Source organism: Rutidosis leptorrhynchoides, chromosome 10 (genome assembly GCF_046630445.1).
Source record: "Rutidosis leptorrhynchoides isolate AG116_Rl617_1_P2 chromosome 10, CSIRO_AGI_Rlap_v1, whole genome shotgun sequence".
Classification (NCBI taxonomy): domain Eukaryota; kingdom Viridiplantae; phylum Streptophyta; class Magnoliopsida; order Asterales; family Asteraceae; genus Rutidosis; species Rutidosis leptorrhynchoides.
Window position 1 is genome coordinate 214784308 of NC_092342.1, and position 10319 is coordinate 214794626.

A 10319-nucleotide genomic window follows, 5' to 3' on the forward strand; every position below is an offset into this window, starting at 1 on the left:
CTGAGAAAAAACATGCTTTAAAGTGTCAACCAAAAGGTTGGTGAGTTCATTAGTTTATCATAATCATTTATTTCCATCATTTTAATAGACCACAAGAATTTCATTTCAAGTTCTCATAAATATACGTCCCATGCATAGAGACAAAAATAATCATTCATATGGTGAACACCTGGTAACCGACATTAACTAGATACATATAAGAATATCTCCTATCATTCCGGGATCCTCCTTCGGACATGATATAAATTTCGAAGTACTAAAGCATCTGGTACTTTGGATGGGGTTTGTTAAGCGCAATTGATCTATCTTTAGGATTCGCGTCAATTAGGGTGTCTGTTTCCTAATTCTTAGATTACCAGACTTTAATAAAAAGGGGCATATTCGATTTCGATAATTCAACCATAGAATGTAGTTTCAATTACGTGTGTCTATTTCGTCAAACATTTATAAAAGCGCATGTATTCTCAGTTCCAAAAATATAAAGGGTAAAAAGGCAAATGAAACTCACCATACTGTATTTCATAGTAAAAATACATATAACGTCATTAAACAAGTGCAAGGTTGGCCTCGGATTCACGAACGTATCAATATTGAGATTCAATATTGCAGGAAAGGTACGTAGACGCAACGGAAATGATAAACACTATATTGACCTCACGAGCATACCCATGAACCATACTCAATCACCTCCAGATCTATAACCCATAATTTTCTTAATCCTATCCTGCTCGAAAAACAATTTCGAAACCACTCGGACAGCACTCCGTCGTAATATTTTATGTATACTAATAATATCTTGAAATAATACGGAGTAAATATATATATGTAAATCGATTGAGAGAGTTTAGAGAAAAATATTTTCAAGTTTCTATGAAATAATGAAACCTATTGAATTCTATTTATAATAGATTTTTGAATTATTAAAGTAAATTATTAAAGTGAATTATTAAAGTATGAATTATTAAAGTGAATTATTAAAATATGAATTATTGAAGTGAATTATTAAAGTATGAATTATTAAAGTGAATTATTAAAGTTAAAGTAAAGTAAAAATAAAGTAAAGGTAAAGTTTAAGTATAGTAAAAGTATAAAACTATGTACGTATAATACGCGTATAAATATATATAATATTAATTTAAATCGTTATATATATTTAATAAAATAAAATATAAATATCGTTATCTTTATCATACTAGTTAAGTAATGAGTTGTCAAAAGTGGTTCTAGATATTTATAAAAGTTATATACGTTTTAATAATAAAGTTCTTTTTAAACTGAAAACGTTTTTGTACGTTTGAAACTAAATAGATCAATCGAGTCTTTATGAGATTCAATCTTCCACTATCTTTTGTCTAGTTCTCAATGATTGACAATTTGTTCTTATTTATAAATCACTTTACCATTTTTCGAATATTGTTAAAATGGAAAGATTTCTCAAATCAACGTGGGCCTTTCAACAGATACTTGTAATCATAATTCAATATATCTGATAATTCAATCATTTGATCTTATCTTCTAATTCCATTGATAAACATTTTGAAACAGATACAATCATATAAAGTATTTAATCTAATATTTTGTTTACGTTTCAAGTTATAATATATATATATACACATATACATATATAATCATATTCGTTTAATGGTTCGTGAATCGTTGGAACTTGGTCGAGGTTGAATGAATGTATGAACATAGTTTAAAATTCTTGAAATTTAACTTAACAAATATTGCTTATCGTGTCGGAAACATATAAAGATTAAAGTTTAAATTTGGTTGGAAATTTTCGGGTTGTCACATGTACCGGAATGCATGACTTCTTTTTGGTCATTTGAGATGCGTTTTCTTGCAAGACGACATCTATATCTATAAGATTAATGTTTTATTTTAGATTTTGTAATAAATTTTACTTATTTAATGTAAATATTATTTTTTTATGGTTTCATAGTATCATTTTATTGCTTCCATCTTGTTGTAACCAATAATTTTAATCTAGGGGTTAATTAGATTGAGTATACCAAAAAACAAATTTGCAACACCAAAAATCATCTAAATTACCTATTTTACCCTTATAAATGATAAATTTACTTGAGTAGTTTAAGGATAAAATAGGAAGTTTGTGTTTGTTTGCTGTGGATGGGTCAAACTTAGTGTGGAAGGATCATCGAACTCCCAATTTAAAAGGACATGGACAGAAGGCAAGTTGCATTTTCTATCCTCTCTGTTGTTGCAGCATTTCAATTTCCCATCATCTGATCATCTACTCCTACATAAAAAATACAATTTCAATTTTCTACATTTTTTTCTCATTTATCTTTTAATCAAAATATTCAAGAGGCTCACTAATGTTTGGGTGACTTAGACATCAGAGTTCTTTCTCTCCGGCAACAAGCAGATCTATGAAAGCGACAAATGTGTTTACTGATCTGTTTGTTCCTGAGATAAATAACTATGATCTCTATGGTCTGATTATGGAATTGTGACTCAATCCATTGCTAACACCATGAGGGTCAATGATCCGGAAGACAGGTGTCTGATTGTGTTTGGCCGCGACAATCTGAGGTTTTTCATGACCCGGTTGAATGATTTACTTATATTTGGTATCTTTTGTATTTTGATGGTTATGTAACTATCCAACAAGCTTCTTGATAAAGCCACTCATTCTACGCATTAACAGGTTGTATTGTACAACAAAAAATGCATAACGTTTAGTGATGTTATTATTTTTTTATGTTTTATTTTTGCAAGAGTAAATATTTTTTTTTTTTTATGTTAGCATTTTATGGTTTCATAGTATAGGTAGTATCAATTTATTGCTTCCATTTTATGGTTTGTGATGTTATTTTTGAGTAACTAAAAACACAATTAAATTGATATAAAAAAACGATTAGGGAGTACAATTTATTAAAAGTCCTAAAAAATAAAAAATTACAATAATTAGCAAGTCCTAAAAACTTAAAAATTACAATAATTAAAAGGTCCTAATACAATTACTACTTTATTTAAAGTCAAATGATACATAATCATCATCATTCAAATTCCAAATTCAAAGAAATTCGATTTGAACGGAAGAGGAGAGTTTCTTTTATACCGCTCCATTGTTCCTCGGTCCAAAGGTAGAGAGCGTACAATTCCGAAACACAGTTGTCGTCAAAAAATAACACGTCTGTATGTTCAAACGGTACATTTTTCTTCAAAAATTCAAGCAACTCATCTAAACAAACGTCTCGAATGTCGTTGTCTTCAAACGAAATTTTTGAACCACGTTCGCAATCGTAGAATTTGTATTCGTAGTCGAATACACTGCGGTAATAAACATCGAACGAGACGATCATCGGGGGAATTGTCACCATATTTGAAGATGCGTGTGTGAAGTGTGTGTTTTTTTATTTTGAAGTGTTTTGAAGTGTTTTGTTTATGTATATGGTGATATATATATATATATATATATATATATATATATATATATATATATATATATATATATATATATATATATATATATATATATATATATATATATATATATATATATATATATATATATATATATATATATATATATATATATAAAACTGTAAATGTATCCTTTAAAGAAAAAATAGACCGTTGCAAGTACTCTGTACAATTTACAATTTTTTTTTGGCAAAAAACTGTACAATTTACAAATGCTCTTTCCACCAAATATATGCATTATTGAGTTGTACAGTACAATTATTTATTACATAATTTGTGGTGGAAGAAGTAATTTGAATGTTTTTAAAGATAAGAATTCATGCGTCGTTAAAACTCCGTACTTCAACGGTTCATAAAAGTACCACTCAATGGTCGCACATCTGCTTATTCACAAGCATTTATTTTCCACCCCACAAAACCCGTAATTCTCAATTCTACAAGCCGATGCCAAAAGGGCTATCGACACACTCCTACGTTGAGCACTTCTTACAGTCACCACAACCTAGTTATTCCTTCAATGAAGAAATCTCGGTATCACCAAATAATCTCATTGGGAACACAAACTTTCCCATTAATCGATCCGCACAAGACCATTAGTCTCTTGATTAATGCAGGACGACAATAATACACCACGAGCTAGACAAAACATCAGCACCTGACATAGGGTTTCTTTGCTAAACCCTACAACACAACCACACAAGGATCCGTCAACAACGAATTATCATCACAACAATCCGTAATTTGCCACACGACCCATAAAAATATCCACCAACGCCTGGTGAATCCTCTTGCCTATAGCATACGTTAAGGATAGCCTCGACATTTTAATGCAACCGACGGGTTGCATCACTAGGGAAACTCCTTCTCAAACAAACAACATTCACGTTTCTCTATTTGAGACAATCAGAACCGGCACTCCCCGCCTCACAATCGTCCATAAAGTGGAATAATCCGCTAACAGTTTCTACAATCATGTTTCCCCACAGGGAAAATATGGTAATCACCACAATATCAAACTCGTACCTACTCAATAGTACTATCCGAGTTTCACAGCAACCCAAATTTACATCACAAGAACACCCGTAACGACCATTCATTCTCTCACTAAGGGATCTCAAGCTTCACATTTGGTCTCATACCGCACTTTGGTACTACACGACCACCTTACTTAAGAAGACTTACACTTCATTCGATCCCATCCTCACAAACTCTACACATAACATTCCAGAAACATAACTTACAATCGTAACGCACGATCTCGAGTCGACATCAACAACCCGTCACTCTTCCTCGTTAGGAAATTGAAATCCCTATTGAGGCCTAGCACTGTACACCCCCGACACTTCACTAAATTTAACCCCACCTGAACTTCCTCGGGCGGCAGTAAAAACTCACCCACTTAGGATTCATCTCCTCACTCTAAGAGCCAATCATCGCGAATTCACTTCAAGCTCTAAGAGCTGACATACCCAATCACTTGAGATGTCATACACGCGACGACATCCACCAAAGTCCTACATACGCCTCTAAGCCTAGGCATATGCCACTCTGCTTAATTAGTCGTGCTTCTCAGTCGAGATCACCCGACCTGCTACTCAACGAACCCTTTATTAAAAATTGCTCACTCCCATGGAGAAGATTGACCAAATCCGACAACATAATTGTGTCTACCACAATATCATCACTTAATCGTAACCTTCGGCCTAACCGACCATTAAGTCCATCACCAGTTCACCGAGTCATCTTTACCCGTCTATCACTTAAGAGCAACAAGATTCACTCATCCGTTACTTCATAAGAAGTATTTACCGCAATGCTTTGAAACTTCGACTTCGCAACCGTCGAATTACTATCATCCGTTGAACACCATTATAATCTTCGCTGCTTCCAAGGGTATATCACAGGCACCCTAAGCACAAAGTGATCACACCATCACCGGAGTTGAACATTACACCAGCATGTATAAGAAGGCACCTGACGCAGTGTCATGCAGACTCCCACCTCAATCTACCGAGATTTAGAAACTCAATCTTCAGATTCCATACACCTGATGTCACCCATCTCTCCACAATAAGAACCTGAAGTCATACCTACCCGACAAACCTTAGGGGTTATTGTCTCATCAAAAGCTACAAGCGATCACACGCTACCCGCAATTCCACAAGGCCAGACGATATAGCCTAATGAATCCCTTCATCTAACACTAAGGAGATGCTCGGGACAACCAAGTCTTACACTCTTCTACATATCAGCACAACCACAACTACATGGTATATTCCGTTAGGAATGTTACCCTATAATCTACAACACACTACCATACTAACACAACCAGTGTGTTTAACGACCCAAAGACTCCTCGATTCACCAATTCCAAGGTGACTCACAACTGAAATCCTTACACGATTCTCTAATCACACACTCTACCGAGTGTAACCCAATACAACAGTCAATAGACTTGTTGCTTCCCATTAAGGAATTCAAGTCCTTGTCGCACACACGCACACACTAATCGGTCATCCTAGTTACGATGGGTAACTAGAATCAATGGCAATCTCAATACTGAACCCACTACTTAGGGTGACTAAACACGCACCAAACTCGTGAGTCCACCCACTCAACTTAGATAACCCAATCTACCGTAGTGTCATAACCCGTCCTAAAACAATAAGGACAAATATAATAACATATGATTTCATCGCGAGGTATTAACCTCTATATGCGACATTTTTCAAAGAAAACTGCATTCGTTTTTACATTACAAACCATAACATTTATTAAAAATACAAAGTTTAAACAACATAATAATGATTATCGTTTAGCGATAATCTTAGCCTTACAAACTTTACATGTGATGATAACAACACGATTTCCAACGTATTTTACATTACAACTTCTCCGATATGCACTTTTATTTTTGACACAAATATGCATACTCAAGATCTTGCTTAAATTCAACATGTTGCAGCGGAAGCTTTTAGTTATCACCTGAGAATAAACATGCTTAAAATGTCAACATAAAGTTGGTGAGATATAGGTTTAATGACGGCAGCGTTATAAATATAGACCACAAGATTTCATATATAAACGTTTTAATAAAGATATTCTAAGTTGTTGAGCACTTGATAACCATACTTAACATTTAATCAACGTCGCATATTCCCTTTATTATGAAATCTTACTACACCGTACCAAGTGTAGTCACCGAAATGAAGTACTGTGCAACCGTTGAACACTGGTCATCCAGTCCGGTTGGGGTTGTCAGGCCCGATAGATCTATCAACAGGATTCGCGTTTACAATACCTCATGTAAATAGTAGTTACCAAGTTACAGGGAAGTATACCAGTGGTACAACTCAACGTAGAATATATATTTTTAATCACTTGTATCCATAACGTAAATCATAAAATGCATGTATTCTCATCCCGAAATATTTAGAGTTTAAAAGTGGGACTATATACTCACTTTTGCCTTGAAGGTATTTAACTCGACTTGGTCTCCGATAGATATCACGAACCTAACCATATATATAATATATCAACATATTTTCTTTTCAAGTAATCGTTAAATATATATATATATATATATATATATATATATATATATATATATATATATATATATACATATGTATATATATATACATATGTATATATATATACATATGTATATATATATACATATGTATATATATACATATGTATATATATATATACATATGTATATATATATATATATATGTATATATATATATATATACTTATAATACTTTTAATATTTTTCTTAGTTCGTAGTTAGCAGTCCGATGTTAGTGGTCCACAATTAGTTGCTCAATAAAATAAATAAAGACCCCATCGTATTCGTATTGATCAGAATTAATCTCGACCCATGGTACCATGTTGTCAAATGACGTGTTGTGTACATAAAGTACCGTGTTGTCAAATGACGTTTTGCGTACAATCATGAGGTCTTATGATTAATCTTCTCGTGTTGTTTACGGGTGGTCCTGAAATATATAAAATCAAATCATAAGTAATTATATATAAAATATAATATTAATTAGAAAAGATATGATTAATATACTTTATCTCCAAATATTTTCGTAGCTAAACTAGCTTCGGATACCCATCTTGTTTTAGTCGTAGTTTCTTCATTACAACTCCTTTTTTGTTGGTTCAACTTGCCACTTCCTTGGATCGAGTCAAATTTTACGAATATGAACTAAAAATACCTTAGTTTGTATTCAAAATCACGGGTTATAGGTCAAACTTTGGTGAAACTTATGAAAGTGATCATTTTCCAACATAAAAACAACATTTAATGCTCATTTTTCTAAAAATACTTACACTTTGAGTTAAACCATGAAATTTTTATGTGTTAACATATTCATAAGAAATATCATTTTTCCAGAACATGAACTTCCAATTCAAAGTTCAAGATGGTTTTTAATTATCCAACCCAAAACAGCCCCCGGTTGCACTCCGACGACGTAGATTCAGTTTTTAAGGTGTTGTTTGTAAAACCAAGTTATATCTTGTTAAGTTAGCATATCATTATGATATATTACAGGTCTTGAAGTGTTTTAAAAATTAAGTTAGAAGGATCTATTTAGTTTGCAAACAAGTTTGAAATCATTCAAACTATGTTCTTGTTGTTAAAATTTTACAACATAAAATAAGATATCTATATAATTATGAATCGAACAAGATTATGAACAAGGTTACTACCTAAAGTTACTTGGACAAAGCTACTGTAAGAGATAAGAAAAAAATCTTGGAATCAAAGAGTGGTGGAGTTAGATCAAAAGGTTGGAAGTATACTTCTTCAAATGGGTGGTTATTTTGATATGTTCTTGAAAGAGTTTTCTTATGGTGTTTAAGGCTTGTAATTGAAGCTAAATGATGGGTAAATTCTTGGAGATGATAAAGTATGAAGTTAGGAGTATTTTGAGAGAGAAATGAGGGTGTAGGTATGAGAAAATGGAGTGAAGAAATGGTGTTCATTCATAAAAATGTTTTTAGTTTATAAAGAAAGAAAAGGATTCCTAATTTTGTTTTCTTACTAATAATTCATGCTACTTGACAAATCCTAGTTACCTCATATCTAGAGCAGTAATAATTTTGATTTGATGTGTATATACCAATAGTAAATACGTATAGAAGCTGGGTATGATACGGGTACGTATACCCTAGATATACGTATAGAAATCTTGAGGAAACGGAATGAGAATTCAAATATAGCTATCTTTTGTGAATATACTTATATTGTTTTATGTATTTAAGTCCTTAAAAAGTGATTAAATACATTATATATACGATACATGTATAAGCATTATAGGTTATAAGTATATATATCAAAGAATGTTACGTATAGTTATCGTTTTGAAAACTTAAGTTTGTAGTTTCAAAATATACTTATAACTCATTATCATTAGTACACAATGAGATGTTAAACCATCCTTAGATCATGTTAAATATATATAAATACATATATATACATAAACGTATAATTATCGTATGTTATATAGTTCGTGATATCATCGGTCAAATTGGACGGTCAAACGTTGTGTAAAACTCTTTTCAAAAACACAAGTCTCAACAATTTGGATTGCTTACCATGTTGGTAAGGTTTAATTTATGTAAATATTAATCTCATAAGTATAAAACTATTGGAAAAATCCAGGTCGTTACAGTACCTACCCGTTAAATAAATTTCGTCCCGAAATTTTAAGGTTGTACCTATTTTGCGTTGTCGGGAAACAAATGTGGGTACTTTTGTTTCATCTAATCCTCTCGTTCCCAAGTAAACTCGGGACCCCTTCGAGCATTCCAACGAACCTTAACGCTTGGTATGTTGCTCTGCTTGAGTTGTTTAACTTCACGGTCCATGATTTCGACTAGTTCTTCTATGAATTGTAGTTTCTCGTCGACTTGGATTTCTTCAAGAGGAATGGTGAGATCTTCCTTTACAAGACATTTCTTGAGGTTTGAGACATGAAATGAATTATGTACTCTGGCGAGTTGTTGTGGTAACTCGAGTCGATAAGCTACCGGTCCGATGCATTCGATGATCTAGAACGGGCCTACATACCTTGGGTTCAGTTTACCTCTTTTTCCAAAACGTATTACACCTTTCCAAGGTGACACCTTTAGCATAACCATGTCACCGATTTGAAACTCTAATGGTTTCCTTCGGACATCGGCGTAGCTCTTTTGGTGACTACGGGCTGTTTTCAATCTCTCCTTGATTTGTACTATCTTCTCAGTAGTTTCATGTATGATCTCGGGACCAGTTAATTGTCGATCTCCTACTTCATTCCAACAGTTAGGGGATCTACACTTCCTTCCATATAGTGCTTCGAATGGTGCAGCTTTAATGCTCGCATGATAACTATTATTATACGTGAATTCTGCTAATGGTAGATACTTATCCCATCCGTTTCCAAAATCGATAACACATGCCCTGAGCATGTCTTCAAGAGTCTGAATTGTTCTTTCACTCTGCCCGTCAGTTTGTGGATGATATGCGGTGCTCATATCCAAACGAGTTCCCAGGGCCTCCTGTAGTGATTGCCAAAACTTTGATGTAAATCTACTATCACGATCGGATATAATGGAAATCGGTATTCCATGCCTTGAAACAATTTCCTTTATGTATAATCGTATTAGTTTCTCCATTCTATCCGTTTCCTTTATAGGCAAGAAATGTGCAGATTTGGTGAGACGATCAACTATTACCCAAATGGTGTCATAACCCCAGGCAGTCTTAGGTAACTTTGTGATGAAATCCATGGTAATACCATCCCATTTCCATTCTAGGATTTCTGGTTGTTGAAGTAACCCTGACGGCTTCTGGTGTTCAGCTTTAA